The sequence below is a fragment of the Ostrea edulis genome, chromosome 6, assembly GCF_947568905.1.
Source record: "Ostrea edulis chromosome 6, xbOstEdul1.1, whole genome shotgun sequence".
Taxonomy (NCBI): domain Eukaryota; kingdom Metazoa; phylum Mollusca; class Bivalvia; order Ostreida; family Ostreidae; genus Ostrea; species Ostrea edulis.
Window position 1 is genome coordinate 62,688 of NC_079169.1, and position 25,040 is coordinate 87,727.

At 37.7% G+C, this 25,040-nt stretch overlaps 1 long non-coding RNA gene across 1 annotated transcript; it reads left to right on the plus strand.

Moving 5' to 3' along the window:
- The first annotated feature begins 2,607 nt into the window (after positions 1–2,607).
- LOC125683432 (uncharacterized) lies at positions 2,608–4,244 on the plus strand. Its single transcript, XR_008796105.1, has 2 exons — positions 2,608–2,800; positions 4,058–4,244. It is a non-coding gene; the product is annotated as an uncharacterized LOC125683432 (long non-coding RNA).
- Positions 4,245–25,040: the final 20,796 nt, after the last annotated feature.

Sequence of the window (25,040 nt, forward strand, 5' to 3'; positions counted from 1 at the left end):
CTTTTTCATGAACAATTATGAGACTTCCTATAGTTGATATAGTAAAAACCCAGATCTATAGAGAGACCAAGTGCTCCGATAAAGGGAAATTTAAAATGCATCTAATGCAGGATACTCTTTTTTTTTCCATTTTCAAGAGTATGCCAGACATAATCAGATGCGGAAAGGGGGGTTTCTTTATGTGTCAGAATTGTGTCCTAACTCTTCATTTGGTAAAAGGAATATAAATATATATACACTTTATACACCACCATACACCGTATATCGTTACCCCTTTACACGCTGCTCGCAATAATTATGTAGAATTAGATTTCTTTACATAACGTAGTGATGATCGGGAGAAAATAGAGGGGCGATTTCAAGGTCACAATATATATTATGACCTTCGCGCAAATATAAAAATGTTGAGTGATTTGATGCAAAATTGAAATAATATATTATTTGACAAGAAAAAGTTTCACGTATACAGCTTATGTATAGGTTAGACGGCAACTTTACTTGATAACGCCTATCAATAGAACGACAACATATAGACATGAATTGTAAGATGTACGTCGTGACGTACTTTTTCGTTGTGATCTCATAAGGTGCGAAGTGCACATATATCATAGTTGTTTTTATATACTATAAAACTGTTCTGCTATAGCCATAATAGTGTTGATGTCCAAAGTACTTTTAGAGTAAAAATGAATTATTTTTAAATATATAGCGTAAAACTATATGCGATCCGGGTTAGAATAGGTCCTCAGTACCCCTTGCTTGTCGTCAGAGGCGTCTAAATATGGGGTGTTCTTTCGGATGAGATCGCAAAAACCGAGGTTCCGTGTCACACCAGGTGTGGGACGATAAAGATCCCTCCCTGCTCAAAGGCCGTAAGCGCCGAGCATAGGCCTAGATTTTGCAGTCCTTCACGGGCAGTAATGACGTCGCCTTATGAGTGAATCATTCCCGAGTAAAAAATCAACAACAAAAACACACAAAAAATCAATCACATAAGATTCAATACAAAGGCCTAATGCAGAAAGATCTGACTCAAACCACACAATATAGTGAACATATCCATAAACTCTGTGCATGTTAACCGAATTCCGTAGCTGAGCTCATTGTTTACAAAATACCCGCGTTTCCGCGAAATGAAAACGAAACCTGGCATGTTCTAATTTTCAATCTTCTAAACGTTACTGGGTCACCAGTGAAGCGAACTGGCGAGAGCGTCGTTATATAACGAGAGAGAGCGGACCTCCTTGAAAACATCCCTCGGAATATCTGAGCTCATTGTTTACAAAATATCCGTGTTTCCGAGAAATGAAACCTGACGCCTATCTATTTTCTGTCAGCTGTTAGACGAGGTCCGTAAATTATGTGTAAATTGTTCATTTGATAAATGTGTTTGTGTAAACTTTTAATTGTTCATTGAATAAATGTGTAAACTTTTAATTGTTCTTTAATTCTTTTTATTTGAAAATTTCACATAAAGGAATACACCAGGAATACAAAACGCTCACACGCTATCCCCCCAACACCTCGCCTGCTACACAGCACCACCTCTCCCCACCTGCCCAGCTTGACCGCGCCAACCTCGCTTGACCGCGCCAGGTGGCCCCGGCCACCTGGCCAACTGCTTGACCCCCTCTATAAAACCCCGCACTACAAACTACACTCAAAACTGCACTCAGTTGAACCGCCTATCGGCCCGCACTCAAAACTGCACTCAGTTGAACCACCCATCGAGTCGCTGTATACTACTTACATAGCACTTCGTGGTATAAAACGGAAAATCGAGCAGTAGACCCATGTTTTGTTGCAGTTTTCGGCGATAAGAGGCAATTAATGCAGTCATGCCATCAATGGTTTTTAAGTTGAATGATTGTACAATACAACGGTAGTAAATACATTTGCATCGCATATTCCCTGGAAGCTCAAAAGGCCGACATACTCAGGAGGTACAATTCGGTGTCATTTGAAGCTAGGTACCTTGTGTTATTATTAGTATACAGAGGTCATAAGTCATTTACAGAAACAAGTGCCTGTGGCATAGGCCTAAATTTTGCAGCCCTTCACCGGCAGTGGTGACGTCTCCATATGAGTGAAATATTCTCCAGAGGGACGTTAAGCAATATTCAATCAATCACTCCAGCTGTTTACACACATGTGAAAAACACGTGGATTTGATGGTAGTCTTGTTTGCGGGTATTTTTGTTTTCGAAAATGCTGCGCAGTGTTGTTTTTCCGGTGTCGGCAGACGAGACAGGTAACCTAGAACATTTCCGACTGCGTTAATCGGCATCAATTCTGCAAACTTACTTTTAATTATTGTTTTCCTCAATAGCAATATACAGTGAAAATAATTACCGGTGTGATACTTTGAAGGAAGATGTGAATTTCATAATTTCCCGTTTTTCTCAGTCATTTTCATCATCATCAGCTCGAAATCAGCACTGGATATCAAAACACGAGGTTTGAAAAACAAAACGGTATTTTTATAGGTCCTTCAAAAACATGACGCAATAGAAGCTGTAAGTCTCGTTTCTCGTCGCCTCCGGTGAAGCGTTTCCGGTGACAAACAAATCCGATTCAGTATAGGGCCATACAGTCTCGCTTCCGGTGGAGAACTTCCGGAGACAAGCACACAATTTTCAGCATAGCAATAGACTATGAATTGGCTTATTTAAGTTAAAAGAAACGATCATAACTTTTCATTCGTGTTTGCGTGTTTTCAACTTGGTTTACGGCGAACATGTAAGATGTCCAGGATCCTATCTACTCCCGGGTTGGCGAAACAACGGGGGAAACAATGCAGGTACTAATGTAAACAATCGATGTCAAAACACTTATTTACACGTTTTCTCTGTATTTCACGAATAAATATTTCGTAAATATACATTTACATTTGGAGAGATGACTGAAAACAACAGAAGCAATAGCTGTTATAGACGGTGTGAAGGATAAAGACTCCCCCGCCCCTTCACCATTTAACAGTTGTTTAATAGCTTCGACTTTCATATAGTGGCGGATTGTTAGCCCTCCCCCTTTTCGTGAGCGACCAAGGCATTACTGGCATATATAGATGAAAACTCCAGATTTGGCACCCAAAATGGCTGAGTATTTTGGCTAATACTTCATAACTTGACTTTTACATCCCCCCCCCCGGAAATCCTGGATCCATCAATGATATGGGAGAAGACAGATGGGATCTATGAAATACAGCATACGGTACTAATGACAAGCTTAATGGTCTATTAGACTCTCATCGAGTTTATCCATGGAGATACAATATACATGTGGTCTGTAAAATTTATGTATATATGCATTCATAAATATTTTACCTTAAAATTTCCATGTAGGTCTAACGGTAGAATTTCATGTTTTATATCATTTGCACGTTTTCAATTCTGAAATCTTGTGTAAAACTTGTTTCATAGTGATACCAGAATCCGAAGCATCATTAGCATGACCTAAATGAATCTAAAACACAGGTCAGAATTATGATTATGAAGAATATCTTTCGACTGAGTGGTGTCACATGTGGGTTTCGGATATTGTGAATGTCACATTTAAGAATTAGGGCAAAATTTTAAATGTATGACAAAACACTAAATTACTACATTAATTCACATGCAAGTATTTCACTAAGACCGCTACCTACGAAACTAATTTGATAAATGTTGATCCAAATAATTCTATAAATAATATAATCATTTATTTAATACATGTAGATTTAGCTCTGTGATTAACTTTTATTCAATATCAATATTTAGATACCATCAAAGTTTATCCCATGTAGAAAACACCTTTTCATGCATTGATTTATGTTTTTGACCCATCAAGATCAGAATTTAGATTTTTATCAGACATCAATCAATCTTTTAATCTCAAACTTTATTTATAACAGTTGTGCAGATGCAGAAAAATATGCTTGAATCTAACAATGGAAGGGATATATAATTCTTCATTTCCATATATTTAACTGATTCTGCAGTTTCATCTCCACAATGCATTTATTATTTCCTTGTACACTATACTTCTTTGCTATTTACAGTGATTTTTTTTATTTCAGTTTATTTGAAGATAATGGGCCTACTGCTTGGTGGTTTATTGGATTGTGAAAAGTGACACTGGATTAACAAATTACCAGAGCAATCCATTCCTGGGCAGATTATGAAAGCTGATTTGCTCTTGTTGATTTTAATATCTTATGATATACAAATACAGATTAAGTATTAAAAATAAAAGTCTTCAACACCATGTATTTTCTTTTCATACAATTTCATGTAGATACTTCTGTACATAAGTCAAGCCTACGTTTAATTGATTTTTCCTCTAGAGTGGTAGTATTTGATCATTTATGACACACAAATTGTACAATATATTCTTGGCAATGACATGAGATTACAAGTCTATCAATAACTAGTGCCTGTCTTGTGGTTATGAAGTAGATAGAGAACCATGGTTTGAAATCAGGTCCTTCACAGTAGACACTCCAAGTTTATGGGTACAGGTGGTCAGGAACCAGTTTCCAATGCATTGCTGTTGAAGATTGAAACAGAATAATCTTATAAAATGCTGACATAAAAAAGAAGCACTTATTTATAAGAAACCAAATCTTATGATATATATTTCTTACATATAAAGCTTAGCAGTAACCCATCAAAATGTGATAACCTGTTGTTGACAATTCAGTTATCTGCACAGTGCAAGGAATAGAGCCCATTTTTGGGGTTTGTTGAGCCCGAGGTGGTACAGACTTAAGATCTTACATCGATGATTGTCCGACATCTGTTTTCAAGACATTCCTATACATCTAATAATTGAAATGAATACAATTTGAAACGTAGAATTTAAAAGTTATATAATTATGAGGTTTTCAATTATGATAATGATACTTATAATGATAATTATGATATGAATATAATATTTGCACACTCTCACTATAATAAATCACTTTATAAACAAAGATCAAACAAATGTACTGGGATCAAGACAGTTTTAAAATACATATACATTTTCCCCTTTAATTATTTGTTAGCTTTCTTCAATTATATTTTACTGATATTTGCTATCACTTATCTATTCCTTGTGTAAATACAAAAACCATAGAGAATAATGCCAGCTGGGCAGTGATTTGTTATTTCTTATGCCCATTCACAAAATTTTATGGAGTGTGCTGTTTCCCGTGATTATTGATGTTACCAATTATGATCTAAGCATATAAATTAAGTTAGTTCGAGTCAGTCACCTTTATAATAGTTTTCTTTAGGAGAAACTGAATACTGATATGCATACTCGGGGTTTGACAATAACTGTAACCTGCTAGCCGCGTATGATTTTAATTCATGTTGAAATTTGGCTGGGGAGGGGGTGGTGGTGGTAGTGTATGTTTTTTTCTTACCTTTAAAACTTACACATAGCTTTTAGAATAATTGGAAATATAAAAATTAGTTTTTTGTTAATTAAATTCTATAATATACCTCTCAAAGGACTAAAATTTAACATACCGTAACAGCTGATTCTGTAGCTTCAGTCTCGATCGCATGGAACCTTGAGCTTCGTGTTTTACCACAGACATTGTACATCTCTTTTACGTAAGTAATCTTAACAATATATCTTAATGAGCAGTTATTCAAGATTTGATACTAAAATTTTGTTCCCAATATGTAATATCCCCAGTATAAGATCGAAAACGTCATCGCACTAGGTATCATGTTTGTTTATCTCCAGAAACGAAATCTCGCGAAGTCTCGCCGAACACTGTGCAGCCCTATTACGAGTATAGAATTGGGCCAACTACACGTCCGAAAAACCAACACTTATGTGTAAATCAGAGAACGCTGTGTATCAAAACCATTTATTATGTCCCTGTTTAACAAGTTGACGTACATTGTCAATGCAGTGGTTCAAATGTCGATGGAGAACAAGTTGTATAAAGTAGTCAGTTAACTGCAAGTATACGTTCATCTTCAACTTCATGAATGATTATTGAATATTCGACAATTACGCAAATCATTTATACTTTTAATTCAACTTACTTCTTCTCTTTTAATTCAAACAACTAGGCCTATCATTGTTAATAATTAGACATACACATGTACAATGTAACTCAAGTAGATAATTTTGTGATGTGGCTAAAATTGAGGGTGGGGTGGGGTGTTATGGTTATATTATGGCGTATTTCTTCACTGGGTTTTTTAATTATCATTATTTAAGCAATTTGGAGAAATTGGTAATATTAAGATAACTTTTTTTATATATGGCTTGATTAAGTTTGTATATATTTAGCAAGAAATCACAGGACGGGGGGGGGGGGTCACTTCTTGTCTAAAGAAACGCCGGAGAGAGTAATTACAGTGGTTGCTCCTTCCAATAATGTGGTAGAGAATTTGTATCTTCTGTATAATTAACGCCTGTTTATTGTTGATTCTCTTGTTATAGTCTTCACTGTACATTATATATAAACTTTTTCTTACATTTAGAATACAGTATTTTCTCCCTCAAGTCCAGCCATCCTTACTATCATCTGATGCAGGGCCAGCTTTTGTGCGATATGAATTATTGTGTTTCGATTGTTTGGACTACAACCGACTGCATGCAAATTATCCAGATCATCAAGGACTCTTAGTGGACAAAGAACATTGCAAAGTGATAGAATTTTATTGGTGCAACTTGATTATTTGGACAACAGCTTACTGCAGAATTATCCGGGATCATAAAGGACTCTGAATGGACACATAACATTAACAGAATTATACTTTCAATATTTTCATTCCTGAATGGATTCAAAATCAACATGTATTGATAAAATATACAAGACCATGCAGACAGTAGGCAGCCTTTAAGCACCATCATGCAACTGTGGCCAAGGGGCACCTGTGACGAGACCAAAACTCCCTGCATCCCCGACAACGAGAAGAACACATACAGACTTTTTCACATGGGAAAACTGTGTGAAATGTTCAACTTAGCTTACCACCAGCACAAACTAGAGAGCCCAAACTGCCCAACCAACCTTCAATTTGACTACCCAGCTGAACAACAAAAGGGAGTCTGCTGGGTAGAGAGCCTAAAGTGCAAGTACTGCACTTACCACAGCCAGAGTACCAAACTCTACGAGGAAGTCGACACCGGAAAACGTGGACCCAAGCCAGCAAAGCCAAACCTATCTGTGTGGGTAGCCCTCCTGGACAATCCCATAATGGGAACTGGACTGCAGGAAATTTTCCATGCCCTCAACTGTCCAGCACCCTCAGCCAATTGTTTACAACAAAATGCAAACAAGGTTGGGCCCATGATTGTGGAAATGGTTCAGGAGGACTTACGAAGAGAAAAGGCTCAGCTCAAAGACCTCATCGAGAACTGTGGGTTCCCTCGGGATACGCCAATACATGTGGAAGGTGATGGGCGGTACAATAATCCTCTGTACTGGTCTCGAGACAGAAATCCTTTTCAGCCAGCAACCCAGGCAACATATACCATGTCTGAAAATGTAACGGAAGAGAAAAAAATTATTGGCTGCATCACCAAAAACAAGCTCTGCAAGAGAAGATCACAGGAAATCCCATGCCCGGAACACCCTGGAAAATGTACAGCCAACCTACAACTACAGGATCCCATAGGGAGGGAGGACAAGGCAACAGAGGAAATCTGCCGGGAATTTCTCAACGATCAAGAGCCCACACTAATCAGCCACTTCACCACAGACGGGGATAGTGTTGCTTTCCGGGGCGTCGAGAGGGCCATGGTCGAGTCTGGTCAAGCGGTAGAATCTTTGAGGGACACCCGTCACCTAGCCCAGTCCCAGAAAAAAGCAGTTGACAATGCCAAGTTCAGCGAGGGAATGTTTCCTGGACGTACAGCTGCCCAAAAACTGGCCGTCAAAAGAAAATTCTCGGTGGACTTCATGAAGAGATGCACCGCAGAATACGACGTAGCAGTCAAGCAGTTCCGAGGTGACGCAGGAAAGCTGGTCAACACCCTGAGTTATGCCACGGATGCCATAATACACTGCTATTCGGGCAGATGTTGCAAGACCTGTGCCGAACACTCTCTCGTCTGCGGCGGCACACCCGAAAGACACTGGGCCAAAGACTACCTCCCAACCCATGCCAGAACACTTAACCCGACTGATGACGATGAGGAAACCTTACACCAGCTCATGAACTTCCGATTTAGCCGGACAACACTCATAGCCACCAGATATGGAACCAACACTCAGAAGTCTGAGGGACTACATCGCGGGTATTCAAAGTCCAACCCAAAGAATGTTACCTGTTCTCGGAACTTTGAGCCTCAAATCTTCTCCTCTCTACACCGGATGAACCATGGACCCGGAAAATCGACTGCCCTCAAGTGTGCTGCACTCGGTTCATCAATTCCTGAAGGCACTCGTCTTACGCGGCAACTGAAAAGAAAGCAAGAGTTGTACGAACACAGTAAACAGAGGAAAAGATCTAAGACCTATCGTACCAGGAGACAAGTCCTTGTGAGAGAAAAATTCGATCTATATTTCCAGAGAGGGACCGAGACTCAAACAGGGTATCTGAAGGGCATGAATGATCCCCTCTTACCACAGTGTAGCCCAAGGACAAGTAATGAACACTCCTACAGTAAGCTGGGGAAAAATAGTGTCGAGTGAAATTTGACTTACCTCGATTTAACTTTCAAAAAGACAATCTGGATATCCCGGGTGCTTCAGACAGACTTTAGGTACTAAATGTGTACATGTTTGCCTTTCGTTATTTATGTGTGGTGCTTCTAAACTTAAATGAAGTGGATTAATGCAAAGACTGTTGTGACATATGTGTGATACATGTTTATTATGTGGAATGTGTAATGCATTTGTATGTAACATGTACATGAGCCTGTGTGCCAATAAAACTTTACGTGTACCCTCTGGAAATGTTATTTTAACTCTGCCATAGATATTCCCCCTACCCCGTCTGTTTGTAGACAAGTTAACATCATAAAAATTACACCCCAACCCATTGATCCTACCCTTATCTACCTTCTCTAATAAAACTGCTAATTTCTCTTCTCGCCATGTGGCATCCATTGTTGTTTTTTTTAAATATGTCTATGTAATTACCCAGACTCCCCATCTCGATTTAAAAAAGTACACCTAACACGTGTATATGTAAACATTTACCTCCCGGATTGCCTCGCTGCAGGTTGCACCACTCTATTAATTTTGCCTATATGTTCTTACCAAAATTACTCACCTATGACCTGACCCTGCTTCCTTAAAGTAAACTTTTCAGAAGTTGTACTTTCACATCATGTAGTACAGTTCTTAATGAGGATTTTCATACCAAAAAATAAATACCCATCCAGTAAGGCGTGAGAGTTTGTTTACATCGAAGTCAAGCACGTGCAAAATCACCTGGTCAAAAGCCAAATCCCCCACCTCTACAACAAAAATTCAAAAAAATATTTCAATCCTTCTTTCATGGTTTTTACTCACAAAATGTCAAACACAATACTTGAATTTACATCTCACAAAAAATTGGAGAGCCTACCTCATAAGGAAAGTCCCATAAAACATGCAAAGTTCCAGTAATTATTTTCTTTCGGCCATGATTCGACGTGAACCTCCACATAAATAGAGTGATGCAACCTTAAGCGCTTATTGCCGCCAGTTGGATTTTGCTTTCGTCATCATGTTTCCGGTTTATCGCCACCTATAGCCGAATTTATGCATCGCTGTAGTCAACAAGTCGTGTTTAAAGTAGTCGTAATTTTGCAACCGATCTAGCACGGGGATAACATTCATATCTGCAGTTGCATTTTCCCCCGGAAATACAGTTCGTTGAACAGTGAATAAAATATGTATAAAAAGGGTGATATTTTTGTCCTCATTCTTGGGGAAAGTGAGACACAGATGCAGGTCATTCTTCAGTTAAAATTCCCATTTGAATCTGCGTCTGTAATAATTAAAGTGATTCAAAATCTAAAATTGAATAAGAATATGTATATGAAACCGTTTTAGCTAGGGTGCCTTTGCATTGTTACCTTCGCATGGCGCTTAGAGGCCAGGAAAATCACTTTGCATGGTGCAATCTATAGTTAGAAGCCACGTCATTAAGCTATACACGAGTCAGGAGGGTTTTCCACTTGCGTTTTGGCTGCTGTTCCGACTCAGTAAAATTTTGTCCGACGCAGCAAAAATGTGTGCAACACAGTAAAAAATTAACTCATCCGCGTCCATTGTGAACGAGAAAGAATTTGTGCACGATTATGCTTTGACAGCGAAGGACAGAGATCGGTGTCTCAGAAGGATGATATTGCGTAACTGCTTACACCTTCCCCGATCATATATGTAAGTCGGTCATGCAGAAATTTAGAGGATGCAACGGTGTAACTTAAGCTTACTTTATTATTTCTAAACGACCAAGATATTCTTCAGAATCATCGTCAACACAATCAAATTTTATTTCGTGATTTAGTTTCAAAAATGAGACTAAAAATAATAGTCTTGGGGCAAGGAAAAGATAAAAGGTACAACATTATATTATATTATATTATATTATATTATATTATATTATGGAAGACAATACCCCGGTTTCAAGTATTCAAAACACCGCGTGGAATTTTACGAGGGCTGTATACTGAAATACATATGTTTAGAACAAGTGTTAGATAAACATTGCCATTGTGTCAAGCATGAATGTGAAATGGTTTGCGGTCCACAGCACGCTACATACAACGAAAAGTAATCGTGTTTTCAATGTCTTTGTACTTCAAACAAACAATTGACAATGACATGCATATGCTACATGTATTTCCGAACGTACAAATGATAAAGGGGAAGGGGCATGGATGTACTGTCGTTGTTCCCTGTCCCCACATTTTGTTTTCGCTGAACGATCTTTTCATATAAAAAAGATGCGTTTAGTTTTTTGGTGAGATGCCTCTTCATTATTTCTAACAGCGATTTGAACATTACCGTTTGAAAATTACTTTTGTAACTTTTCAGTGCCTAGTTTAGGATTCTCATTTAGCTACATTTACATGTTGTAAATCTTGCATATTTATTGCGAGTCACTTCTGTTACGTTTTTTCTTCATATTAGAACTCCTACACAAGCTTCGAATCTTATGGTTTTTTGCTAAGGTTATTAGCATTTTCATATAAAGAACTGTTTTATAAAATTAAAACAATAGCAATGTGTATTATGTCTCATTCAGACAAACGGATGAGTCTCCTTTGCGATATGAATATGAGCTTTTACACAAGAAGTGTAATACATACAAGTTGATGAGTACAGCGTTTAATGTACCTGTGTACAAACTCTTAGTTTTTTTTTTTTTTTTTTAGATTTACGTATAACAAACAATCACTACAATTGCTAAATGTAAATCCACGCTTATATGTTAGTCTAATTCATCATCATATTTGAATTAGTATATCCTCTTGCACTAACTTTCATGTTAAAAATGAGCTATCTCCACTCTTGTTGATGACACAGTATTCAGTTTCAAAGTAATACTGCACATGTATGATGAACATCTTTTCTAAATAACTTCCTAAATTTTGTTTTCAGTTATACATGTATTTATCGGACTTATTTGGATTCAGATTCTCTCCAACCTGATTTTGAATTGAAAATAACTTCATTATGGATTACAAAAAATAATTCCACTTTCATGGTTTGATTGCTATTTACAGATAATTATGCACTGGATTCTGTAGTACAAGTCATACAGATGCATGTTTATGTGTGTATTTAAATGATTTCTGATAAGGTAATGAAATGGATGTAAAGCGTTTCATAATCCTGCATTATTGGTGTGTTTTGACATGTGGCATTTGTTAGTGTATGTGGTTATGTGTAATTTTCTTTTTTGTCCAGTTTGTTTGTTCCTTTCTGTTATAAGTGACTTACATATATGTATCAAACTATTGATTTGTTTCATTTCAGGTTGTATTCTAAAAATATTTCATACACTATTTAACTGGAACACAACAGTAAGTTATTTGCGTAATAACAATTGAACACTTTATACCGAAAACTACCATTACAACTGTTTTCACATTTTCTACCAAAAATGTTCGTCTCTATAACATCACATCTGCAAGGAAAAAAATGCATAGTCATGTAGAGCATTTAATGATCTAGTGACCGGAGCAGAGCGGATCAGAAACTCTTGCCTTGGGAAGATGGGTGGGAGCTAAACAGGGTATAAAGTGTTAATTTGTCAAATATTTGAATAACATAGCCTTAAATGCTATTGATTTATTTGTTTAACGTTCTTCTCAATAATTTTTAATTCATATGGAGAAGTCACCAAGACCGGTGAAGGGCTTCAAATTTAGGCCTATGCTCGGCGCTTACGGCCATTGAGCAGTGAGGGTTCTTTAGCGTGCCACACCTACTGTGACACGGGACATCCGTTTTAAAGGCCATCTCCGAGGACCGGTGACATTCACACCTGATGCCGAGAGTTTGGTGATGGAACTGTCATTACCTGTTTAACGAACTAGGTCTGTTGCGGCCGGGATTCGAACCCCAACCGCCCGCATAGAGAGCGAACACTTTACCTCTGGACCACCGCAGCGGTGGTAATGCTATTGATACTAAATTCTGATTATAGATATTTAATAAGAACAGGCGTCCTTTACCAAAATTGTAAATTTCATGATCCAAGGACAGGGTTTTAGTTTAGTGTGGGATCAAAATTATCATAGTGACCATTGTTTTAACAACATCATATAAAATTTATATTTCAACGTGTTGAAAAGTTTCAGGACATTGCTTCCAATCCATATTTGTTATTTTCTTACAGAAAATGTACTACTTAGTTATGCGAAAATAAAGAATAATGCATAAAGCTTTTTTTAATGTTGTTCCTGCTCATTAACATTACATACATAATTTGTGACAATTCGGAAATTCCTACTCCGCCTTTGGGTATTCTAAATGTTATAGTTTCCCCGCTAGATGACGTTTTTGTAAGTAGTATATAAGCGGGAGATTTCGGGCGATAAGCAGTTGATGCAGTGACGGCAGAGAGTGAAGACGTGGAGTTAGAAAGGTAATTTTATTTTATAGATTGCAACTGTTTTTAACATTACAGTGAGGTTGCCTATATAGAATCGTCTCCATTACCGAATCACATTAAAATATTAGTTCCATATTTTCCTGATTCGAAGTCCAATACATAGTATAAAGTATCCTGTCATAAAGAGTTATTCTTGCTAACATCAATTATCATTAAAAAATTATTTTCAACTTGTTCATTATCATAATTTCACGTAAAACAACATCAAGCATTGTCGTGACGTACAAATGTAGATTAGAAACACCGTGTGAAGCAGACAACTTTCACCTTTCCATCAAATTTCGCCGGGAACGATACAATGCAGGTAAGTAAAATTGTTACAGATGTTTGGTAGAAATACTCATCTAAAACCTATAAAAACATCATCTTGTTGGGAAATCAGATTATAATTATATTAGATATAAAGTTGCAGGTCGTTAGGTTTCCTATATCGAATCACTGCTTCTGGCGGTAGTGGTATATTTTGAGTGAAAGGGATCTTGTCAAAATTTATTTTTCAAATTCGATTTCTGTATATTTAGTTGAAATAAAAAAGAAACACAAGTGAAAACATGCTTTCTCAATCATTTGCATCAATTCTCTTTCAACATCACATAATTATTTGGATTTCCCCCCCCCAAAACTGAAAACTAAAACTGGTGGAAATACACCTACTCAAAAATCAGCAGCAAACATTGCTAGGAAATATAAAGCATGTGGAAAGAGAATGTCCCCAAAGAGAAGAGAGAGAGAGTCCGAAGAGCATTATATAATGTAAGTACAAATGAACAATCAATCAAGAAAGTGGTGTTGGAATTCCTCTATTCATTTCTATACCAACCGGTCACATTGGACAATAGGTAAACGTCATCCTTCAGAATCACTCAGTATGATTTACGGAATAGAAGAAGCTTTGAATTCGTTAATTATAACAGTTGAATGCACACAGAATGTTTATCTCATGTAATTGATGTGAATGAAAACTTTGTGTGCCCAAAAAATTACAGGATTTAACTGAATGTTCAATTTTGTGATTTTATACTCCACTAGTGTACATCTGCACGTAAATAACAAGGAATCGACAACAACAATACATGTATATATTATAATGTGTAACTTGCCAAACTTTATACTGTAAGTGAGACTACCATGACATATAATGTGTTTTTCTGTAACAAATCTTCTGTATAATATACACCCTATCCTACTACTCTTTTACAGTTTGAATTTACCTCTCGTTTTCTTCTTCTTTTTTTTTAGCCTGCTGTGGATGGTGAAATCGCGCATGTTGAGCAATCCAGCAGTTTAGCTTCTACGAAAATTATCATTGACAAATGTGTTGTGAAAGGCTATCATGTGTTTAAAATTCGTCCCCCATATACCCCTCCTCCAACTCGATTAATTGTTGACCGAGAATATTCAAACATAAAAGACAGCAATGCTTGTTTGGTGTGGCTTCCACCATTGAATAATTTCCCCCCAAATATTCATAATGACATTACAGATGAAAAACGTCAGCTGAAAGTTAGTGACATAGCTGGGCTACCTATTGGACATGTACCAAAATGCCTATCTGCACATTTTCGTAACATTTTGGATAATGGCGGCGAAATATTTGCCGAGGTGACAGGACAGCCAGTAGCAAGTTTTCCTCCATGGCCCGAGCCAAATGAGGAAGGGGGCGGTATTGTGCTTCCCTGCAAATACATACTTGAAAATGTGAATGCTTCAACTTTATTTGATAAATTGAAGACAATTTTGTCTCAATTAAAAGAGGGGGATGCGATGAAATTGTATACTTTATAGATGATAAAGAGCCTCTGAACTTGACTTATAGATATGTCAGTTTTTTTGTACAATGCAAGGTGAAGATAACGAACAGTGGTCAATCTCATAACTCCTATAATCAATATGACGGAACATATATCGAGCGACAAGTATCCTCGGGGACAGACTGTCCACCAGCAGAGATACAAACTCGATGGTTAAATGCAAGGTGAAGATAACGAACAGTGATCAATTTCGTACATAAATTATCTAGTATTTTATTTCTCGATATTATTCAGGGAGCTCACTAGTTTTGAGGACGGGGTTCTTTTAGAATGAGAAATTTATTGAATTATTTGTTTAGATTGAAGAATGTTTAATTAACATACAATCAGCCAGGTTTTTGTTTTAATAGCAGAGGACCTTTTCTGTGTTTTTGACAGTAGGTTATCATTTTAGAAATATATCTGGCAACATTGTCTCGAAATTGAGAAATTTTGGGAATTGTTTGCAAATTTTCTCCAATGAAAGGGGTCCTTTTAAATGGGATTCAATTTAAAATGATTGACAGCTGGGCTATCCCAGTATAGGCTATATGTAAATTTGCATTTCTTGAATAAATGTTTAAGATGAATTAGTCTGACTTTAAAGTAATTTAATTTTACAAACACACACTGGGTAATTGTGATTTATTAAACCTTTTATGGATATATGGTAATTTTTTAAAATTGTCATGTAGCCCGTTTTCGTTTTCAGCTGCATTACCCGATATTCTTTTTTAAATTTCCATATATTGACGGGTAAAATATTGAATAATTCATGTTAAGATCACACAAAAGAATATTTGTGTCATCATTTCTTTCTTCGTGTTTATTACGACATAAAAATGCATGTTGACATTGTCCCTAACAAAAATGCTCAGCTGTAAATCACGTGATTCGGTAATGGAGAAAATGATCCGGTAAAGGCGACTACTGTGCTCATTAACAAACAACAGTAATTCCTATTTATTAAGTGCTTATTGAGAAATGATATATACAATAGTTTAAGTTATATATGGTACCACTATTCATGTTATATAATAGATTTAACTCGAACTGGGATACCAACTATCGACGCTAAACCACGAAGTGATCCGTTATAGGCAACCTCTCTGTATACCAAGCCTTAGACGTGACTGCACAAGTCTTTCCTGGCTTTGTATGAATATTGGATAATTGTAATACCGCGCTGAAAGAGCCGGAGCTAGACAGAGCCGGAGCCACGAAGAGCCAGAGTCGGAAAGAGCAACGAGAACCGAGCTGTATGAGCCGGAGCCACGAAGAGCCAGAGTCGGAAAGAGCGACGAGAGCCGAGCTGTATGAGCTGAGCTCAGAGAGATAGAGCCAGCTGCATCAGAAATCCTGTACATACTTAATTCAAGACAAATAGTTAAGTTTTTCCTGTACCAATCATTATATGTATATATTGAAATAAAATATTAGTACCTCAGAAAGTTAACTGAGAGTACCCATCCGCTTCTTACTGTTTATATATATTGGGGTTGCACGCTACAGTTTTTGGTGGCAGCGGTGGGATAATAATACTAATATTGAAAATTTTGATTATATTTTGCTTTGTTAAAATACTTTGAATATGGATCTTGAGGACATCAACACTACGATCAGGGAGCTTGAACGGCAAACTACCGTATTAAGTTTAGAGCTCTCCAAGTACAATCATTCTACTCCCACTCTTAGGAGCAGACTTCACAGCCAAGTTACACCTGTTTCGGGTGTTGCTACCTCTCATACTTTGTTAGATGAGTTAGTTGATAAAAACACAGGGAACAAAATAAAGTCTGTTAGATTTAGAGCCAATGCAGCAAATGATTTCGACAGGGATGATTATGATCTTAGTCCTTATCTAAACAAAGAAGAAAGGCAATCTCCGAGAGATGTGTTTCACGCACCTGATGACAATATAACATACAGAAGGAAATCTGGAGCCCCACTACCTACCAGTAAAGAGCCGTATTTCCCTGATTTACAAGGCACAGACACTATTGAGCCATGGGCAAATCGTAAGATTGCTCCGAATATTAAACCTGCAATCTTCGATGGTACCACGTCCTGGCTTGATTATAAATCTCATTTCGAAGCATGTGCGAAGCTGGGTCAATGGGATGAAACAGAGAAAGGGTTGTATCTTTCTGTCTCTTTAAGAGACAGTGCTCAAGGAGTTCTTGGAGATCTGTCAGATGGAAGACAATTGCATTACAAAGAGCTCGTATCTGCTCTAAGTGACAGATTTGCACCACCAGATCAGATGGATTTATATCGAACTCTGTTGAGAGAGCGAAGACAAAAAGCATCCGAATCTCTGCCTGAGCTCGGACAACACATAAGGTGTCTTGTAAATTTAGCTTACCCCTCAGTACCGGCAGACGTCAAAGAAACGTCGGCTAAGGATCATTTTATAGATGCTCTTGCCATTTCAGATATGAGGTTAAGAATCAAGCAGGCGAGACCGAAAAACCTTAATGAAGCAGTTAGACATGATATTGAATTAGAAGCTTTTCTTAAAGCAGAACAGAGACTAGGAGCCGCTAGTCCTATGATAAGAGCAATGGGACAAGAAGAATCTGCAGTAGAGCTAAACAATGTAAATACCTCAATACTAGACTTGCATAAATCAATGGGGGTCATCAAAGAGGAGCTGAAACAATTAAAAGAAAGATCAGAGAAACGATCAACAAATGCTAATTGGAGGAAAACTATCACATGTCATAACTGTGGTAAAAAGGGTCATGTAAAGAAAGAATGCCGCTCCTTGAAACAGGAAAGGTCAAGCCAATCAGCTCATGGAAAATCAGAAACACCAAAGGCAAAGACATCTGGCTCTTCCAATAACATAGGAGTTGTTGGAGGTGCCGGTATGTTCATTGAGGCAAGAATCAATGGGTTAGACATATGCATGCTGGTAGATACAGGTGCTACTTTGTCTGTAATGGCTAAAGATATTTATGACAAAATTGTTAGTAAAGATGGTTCATTAAATGCAATGGAAAAAGTAGAAACGCCTGTCTTATCAGCAAACAATGAACCATTGAATGTCTATGGAAAGCTGAATATGCCAATATCAATAAACAACATGGTGTATAACGAAAATGTCGCCGTTGCAGACCTTTTTGTAGATGCTATCTTGGGTTTAGACTTTCTGATAAAATTTGATTGTGTTGTGGATATTACAAACCATATTTTAAAGATAGGAGATAAATCTGTTCCGTTGCCCAAGAAGGGTCATGTTGGGTGTTTTAGAGTTACCATGGCAGATACAATTCATATACCGCCTAGGTCTGAAATTGTTGCAATGTCTGCATACCTGACCAAGAAAAATTACCAGAAGGGGCCGGCATAATAGAAGGAGATGATGGATTTTTAAATTCAGAGAAAGGGTTAGTAGGAAAGATTCTTGTTTCTAATAATGAATCTTCCCGTTAGGCTCATGAATTTAAGCTCATCAGTACAGGTCATACACAGTGGTACAGTTGTTGCGAGTTTAACTCCAATCGATGAAATAATGGAAGGTTCTGAAGACATCAGTGTCAAGAAAGCTGAAACGCTTACGCCAGCTCTGCAAGATTTGCTCAAAAGGTCCAGCAGGACATTGAATACGAAACAGAAGAAAAAGTTAGAATCTCTACTCTTGCAAAATTCTGAATTATTCTCAAAAGACGACAAGGATTTTGGGAGAACAGATATAGTGAAACATTCGATCAATACAGGATCTCAGGCACTAAGAAGAACACCAGTATATTGGAGAGATCACTTAGATCAACAAATAAATGATATGCTTAAAGGAGATGTTATAGAGAAGTCATCAAGTCCTTGGGCCTCTGGAGTGATTCTTGTTTGTAAGAAAGACGGGAGCTTTCGTTTCTGTGTAGATTACAGAAAATTGAACGATATAACAGTCAAAGATGCATATCCATTACCAAGGATAGACGAGACCCTAGACCATCTTTCAGGTGCTTGCTGGTTTTCCACGTTGGAACTTTCGTCTGGATACTGGCAAGTCGAAGTTGACCCAAAGGATAGACCTAAAACGGCATTCATTTCAAAGAAAGGTCTTTATCAATTCAAGGTTATGCCATTTGGGCTGTGTATTGCCCCTGCGACCTTTGAACGGCTAATGGAGACAGTTCTGTGTGGTCTCCAATGGGACATATGCCTTATTTATCTGGACGATATTATCGTATTCAGTAAAACGTTCGATGAAATGACGGATAATCTCCAGAAAGTGTTTGACCGGTTGTATTCAGCTGGGCTTAAGTTAAAGCCAAAGAAATGTATATTATATGGAGATGAAGTAGAGTATTTAGGGCACATTATCTCACCAACAGGAGTGGCAACAGATCCTAAGAAAATAGACACAATTAAGGAATGGGTTGAGCCAACAACTGTCAAGGAAGTTAGAGCTCTCCTTGGATTATGCAGTTATTATAGAAGATTCGTAAATAATTTTAGTAAAATTTCAAAACCTTTGCATAAATTGACAAAGATGTCAAATTTAAGTGGACAGATGAATGCCAAGCAGCGTTTGTCAAGTTAAAAACGGCATTGACTACTGCCCCTATACTTACATTTCCCAATTTCAAGGAGCCTTTTATTCTCGACACAGATGCGAGCGAATCGGCAATTGGAGCTGTTCTTTCTCAACACCAAGAAGGTTCTGAGAGAGTTATAGCATATGCGAGCCGCACACTCTCCAAATCAGAGCGGAAATATTGTGTGACAAAGAAAGAGTTATTAGCAGTTGTTTCCTTTGTCAAGTATTTTAGGCATTATCTATATGGAAGGAAATCTAAGAATCGTACAGATCATGGTTCGCTTAGATGGCTTTGGAACTTTAAACAACCGGGGGGTCAGTTGGCGCGCTGACTTGAAATTTTGAGCTTGTATGAAATGACTATAAAACATCGCCCAGGCGCTCAGCATCGTAATGCAGATGGACTTAGCCGCCGCCCTTGTATTAAATGTAGATACGATCCCAGTTAGGAGAAAGAAATTTCAAATATGTCAAAAGATGTAACCATCAATCAAGTACGCGGTGTTGAAATTGAAAGAGAAAGAAGGGAAAAAGATTATATTGAAAGTGAAGATGATCTTTCCTTAGCAGATCTTCAAAGAAAGGACAAGGAGTTTTGTCTGATGAAAACATGGCTCATATCAAATGTAAGACCAAGTCAAACAGAGCTTAGTTATGGCGGAATAATGACAAAAGCTTTGTGGGCACAAAGAGAACGTCTAGAAATTCAAGATGAAATACTGTATAGGAAGTGGAAAGACGAAAAGGGTACCACTCTTCAGGGTGTTGTTCCATTCGAAGCTAGACGTCAGGTTCTGACATACTGCCATGATCACAAAACAGCAGGACACTTGGGAGTCAGAAAAACATTAAGTAAAATCAGACAACAATATTACTGACCAGGATTGCAGAGAGATGTGAGACAGTACATAAGAGGATGCGAAGTGTGCAATAAATCAAAAGCATCCAACAAAATCAGAAGAGCGCCAATGAAAACTTTAGGTGCAGGTATTCCCATGGAAAGATTTGCTCTGGATATTGTAGGAGAATTACCCAGAACTGAGGATGGCAACCGTTACATCGTAGTGATTTGTGATTACTTCACGAAATGGGTAGAAGCCTTTGCCATACCAAATATGGAAGTTGTGACTATTAGACTAGCTAGACTATTGGTTCGAGAAGTACTGACAAGATTTGGAATTCCGACTTCGTTGCATTCAGATCAGGGTAAACAGTTTGAAGGCAACCTATTTTCAGAGATGTGCAGAATGTTGGACATTAAAAAGACAAGAACAAGTCCATATCACCCACAATGCGATGGACTGGTCGAAAGGTTCAATAAAACCTTACTTACAATGTTGAGGTCTCTTGTGGATGAACATCAGTCAAACTGGGATGAGCTACTACCATATGTCTTAATGGCATATAGATCGGTGGAACAGGAATCAACTGGATTTAGCCCCAATTACCTTATGTTGGGAAGAGAGGTTAGGACACATCTGGATATTGCTTTCGAAATGCCGTCCCAGATCAAAAATATTCCTTTGCAACAGTGGGTATGAGATCTCAAAGAAAAGATGGAAACAGCACATACATTTGTGAGGGAAAATTCCCTTGGCTCCATGTTGAGACAGAAAAGTCTTCATGATTCAAAGTTAAGCTGGAATACATTTAAACCAGGAGACGAAGTTTATGTATATTTCCCGAGATATGCTGTCGGTAAATCTCCTAAACTGACACAGTTCTGGAGAGGTCCATATTGTGTGAAAGATAAGTTATCTGATGTGAGCTACAGGGTAAATTGTGGTCCATACGGAAAATTTCAAGTTATTCATGTTAACCGAATGAGACCAAAGAGAACTCAGTCTTTACAAGATGAAGGATCAAAATCTTATGACCCTGTGGTAACAGATCATAATATCGAGGAGGAGCACAATTTGCATGATAGTCATGATAATGATGAGTTGTCCAATAAGTTAAGGGAGTGACGGCGACCAAAATATCTTTCTGATTATGTTGTTGAACTTTAAAAGTCTGATTTTAGATCAAGTTTTATTGGCAAAAACTTTTTTTTTTTTGCATGTCGGTATGAGTTTATTTGTACAATGATATTTAATGTCTTTTCAGAAGAAATGCCACTGTTAAAGACTACACCCAGGAAGGAGCACAAATGCCCTATGTGTAAATTCAAAAGTTTTGATATGGAAGAGATAACGAAGAACATCACAGATTGTGGCGTATAGCATTTGGAGAAAAGGTACAGTTGCGACCAAGGAAATTGTGACATAGTGAACTTGAGCCTGTTTCTCATAAAGAAACGTCCACTGTCAGACAAGATAAGCCTGAACAGTGCAATTTAAAGACAACTGTAATAAAACAGAAATACAATTGCCCGAAAGAAGTAGATGTGGAAGATGACTCAGCGGATGGGAAGAAGCAGACCCCGGTGATCTTCACAGTATAACTGGTGACGTTTCCGAGACAGAGAGCGAAAGAGAAGATCAAAATGAGGAAGAAGCGCAGGAAAATTTGCATGTTGGTAGGATTTTCCGAAAACCTACTGTTCCAATACCAGTTATCGCTCCAAAGCGGAAAGAGCCTTTTGTGTCTTCTACTGGGCTCCCTGCATGTCCAAAGGTTTGTAGACCTCCAAACATGTTCAGTACGTCGCCAACACAGACAGAAAGAAAAGTGCGTAAGGTCGAATGGACAATTACGAAATGGAAAGAGGGCAATAAGAAGATTGAACACATTGTAATGCTGGAGGAGGAGTGAACCAGCGATTGTAACTGTTTAGTTAGAGCAGAGAACAATTGATATAAATCATATTGTATTTAAAGTTGTATAAGCAAGAAGCTTTCTAAATTTATAGTGATGTGCATATAAAATAAAAAAGGATAAAAAATGAGTTTTTGTTTTGTCCATGCGAGGTCGCATGATTTTGAGGCGTGAGTAATGTGACAATTCGGAAATTCCTACTCCGCCTTTGGGTATTCTAAATGTTATAGTTTCCCCGCTAGATGTCGTTTTTGTAAGTAGTATATAAGCGGGAGATTTCGGGCGATAAGCAGTTGATGCAGTGACGGCAGAGAGTGGAGACGTGGAGTTAGAAAGGTAATTTTATTTTATACATTGCAATTGTTTTTAACATTATACCAAGCCTTAGACGTGACTGCACAAGTCTTTCCTGGCTTTGTATGAATATTGGATAATTGTAATACCGCGCTGAAAGAGCCGGAGCTAGACAGAGCCGGAGCCACGAAGAGCCAGAGTAGGAAAGAGCAACGAGAGCCGAGCTGTATGAGCCGGAGCCACGAAGAGCCAGAGTCGGAAAGAGCGACGAGAGCCGAGCTGTATGAGCTGAGCTCAGAGAGATAGAGCCAGCTGCATCAGAAATCCTGTACATACTTAATTCAAGACAAATAGCTAAGTTTTTCCTGTACCAATCGTTATATGTATATATTGAAATAAAGTATTAGTACCTCAGAAAGTTAACTGAGAGTGCTCATCCGCTTCTTACTGTTTATATATATTGGGGTTGCACGCTACAAATTCATGAAGTCAGCTTAGCGCTTTTCAGTACTTTCAGTACTTTGATTAAACTTTCACTCAAAATCATGCAAACGCTTAGTGCATGAATGACCGATTTCATTAACCGTTTCTATCCGGATTTTTCTGTTATGATTTTTAAGAAACTCTGTGTCAAACAAATGCTTTACAGGTCGGACATCGCATTATGATGAAAAATATGTGCCACGAGTCCTGTTCACTTATCGGGGTGATTAAATTGAATACCAAGTACGTGTATGATGTTTTTGTTTTTAATTTATCTAAAAAGAAATCGGAGTCTATGTTTTACCAAGTCTTCCGGTAGTCAATTTTATCAGAATGGCCTCAGTATCTATATGGGCTACACTAATTTATTTTCATATTGAGGTCGGGTTGTAGTGATGACACGAGTGCACTGCTCACCGCGTAGACGATTATCAAAAAAGACTCGTGGTCATGCTGCGTATAAACCATGAGTCCGGGATTCGCTTTGAAAAATCACTGATGTGGCGTGAAATTGGTCTGCGGTAAACAGGTTATGGATTAGGGTGCGATGTTCAATATAATTATATATAATGTATAAAAAATCTAAATACTTAAATTAAGAAATGTATATTATCTTATTTTAAAAATTGTCATTTATAAAAAAAAATATTAAAAATGTATATTATCTTATTCTTATTCTACCTCATAATAATCCTCTGTGCGCTTCCTGGACATGAAACAGAATGCCAGAGGAATTTGTTTCATGTGGCTCCCTGATCTTATGAAGGAATATATCGAAAAGAGCTGTGTCCAAGGTCGATTTACCACATGAAAGGTGGCATCCATATACCAAGTTTTGGCTTGAGCCAGGAGCTGAAGTTGGTGTCCTGTGTACACTAGAAGGCGTCTTTAGCTAGACATATAAACATCTCTGTACTGTAGCTCTGGCATCTGGCTGTCCAGGAAATCTGTGTCTAACTGTAAAGTGAGTGGCATTTTTAAGTTATATAAAGAATTCAACAATGGCAAATTATGTATTGTAATTAACGTAGTTCCATCCTCCTGTGACGTCATAAGATTTCGGAACGTCAATGATTTATCAAGATTTATGCATGGCCGGAACATAAATTTTGTTGTAATATAATAACTCTGTTTCCATAGAATCCTTTATCAAGTCCATTATGCGATAAATTTCCTTTATTGTTTTTAAAATGTCTTGTCTTGGTGTGCTAAAACAATTCATACTAGTTACTTTTGATAAAATGTTATACCTCAAAGTTCAAATTTTGTGGGTCCTTTGGCTTCTTGCTCTGTCGTACCCTCTGGGCTGCTCTGACCAAATTCACTGGTTTGGGCCTACTGGCAGGAGGGGCATTAGCATCAGCCAGACGGCGAAGAACATCTTCCACTATATGAGGAGCAGACTGCGTAAAAATGTTGTTAGATGACGTCTGCTTGATCTACAATCCAAACATAATTATATCTCAATGTGTACACAAATTCTTTTCACATTTAGAAGTGTTGTAACATTATATTGTTTTCCCCTCCCAGAAGGGGGACATATTGTTTTAGTGTGCTAAAACACTTCATCCTAGTTTCTTTTAATTTTTATATCTAATGTGGAACTTGAAACTAAACCAGCAATACATGTAATGAACGAAGAAGTGTCATGAATAAAATATTGATATATGGATAAACCTCTGATGTTATCTTGACTGCCAAGTGGCTCCCTGGTTCAGCCGCAAGATTGTGGCCTCTGATGCCTTCTTTGAAATGGCACCCATTCTGAGTAACAGTGGCTGGACAGGCAGATAGTCCTTTACCAAAATTGTAAATTTTATGATCCCAGGGATAGGAGCTGTGGTATCAGAGTGGGGCCAAAATGGTCTGTTATTAAATATGTGAACAAAAGACATTTTTAACTTCATGATAACTATCATCTTTTCAAATTTAGTATAAAGCATCTTTGGAACAAGGGGGACATAAATTGTAAATTTCAGGATTCCAGCACCCCGGGGCCTTGGTGGCAGGGCAAAAACAGCACAAAATTGGCCAATTTTTAAAATTCTTTTTCACAAGAACTGCACATGTTTAAGAAAACTAAATGCATTAATATGTAAAACGGGAAGGATTCTACCA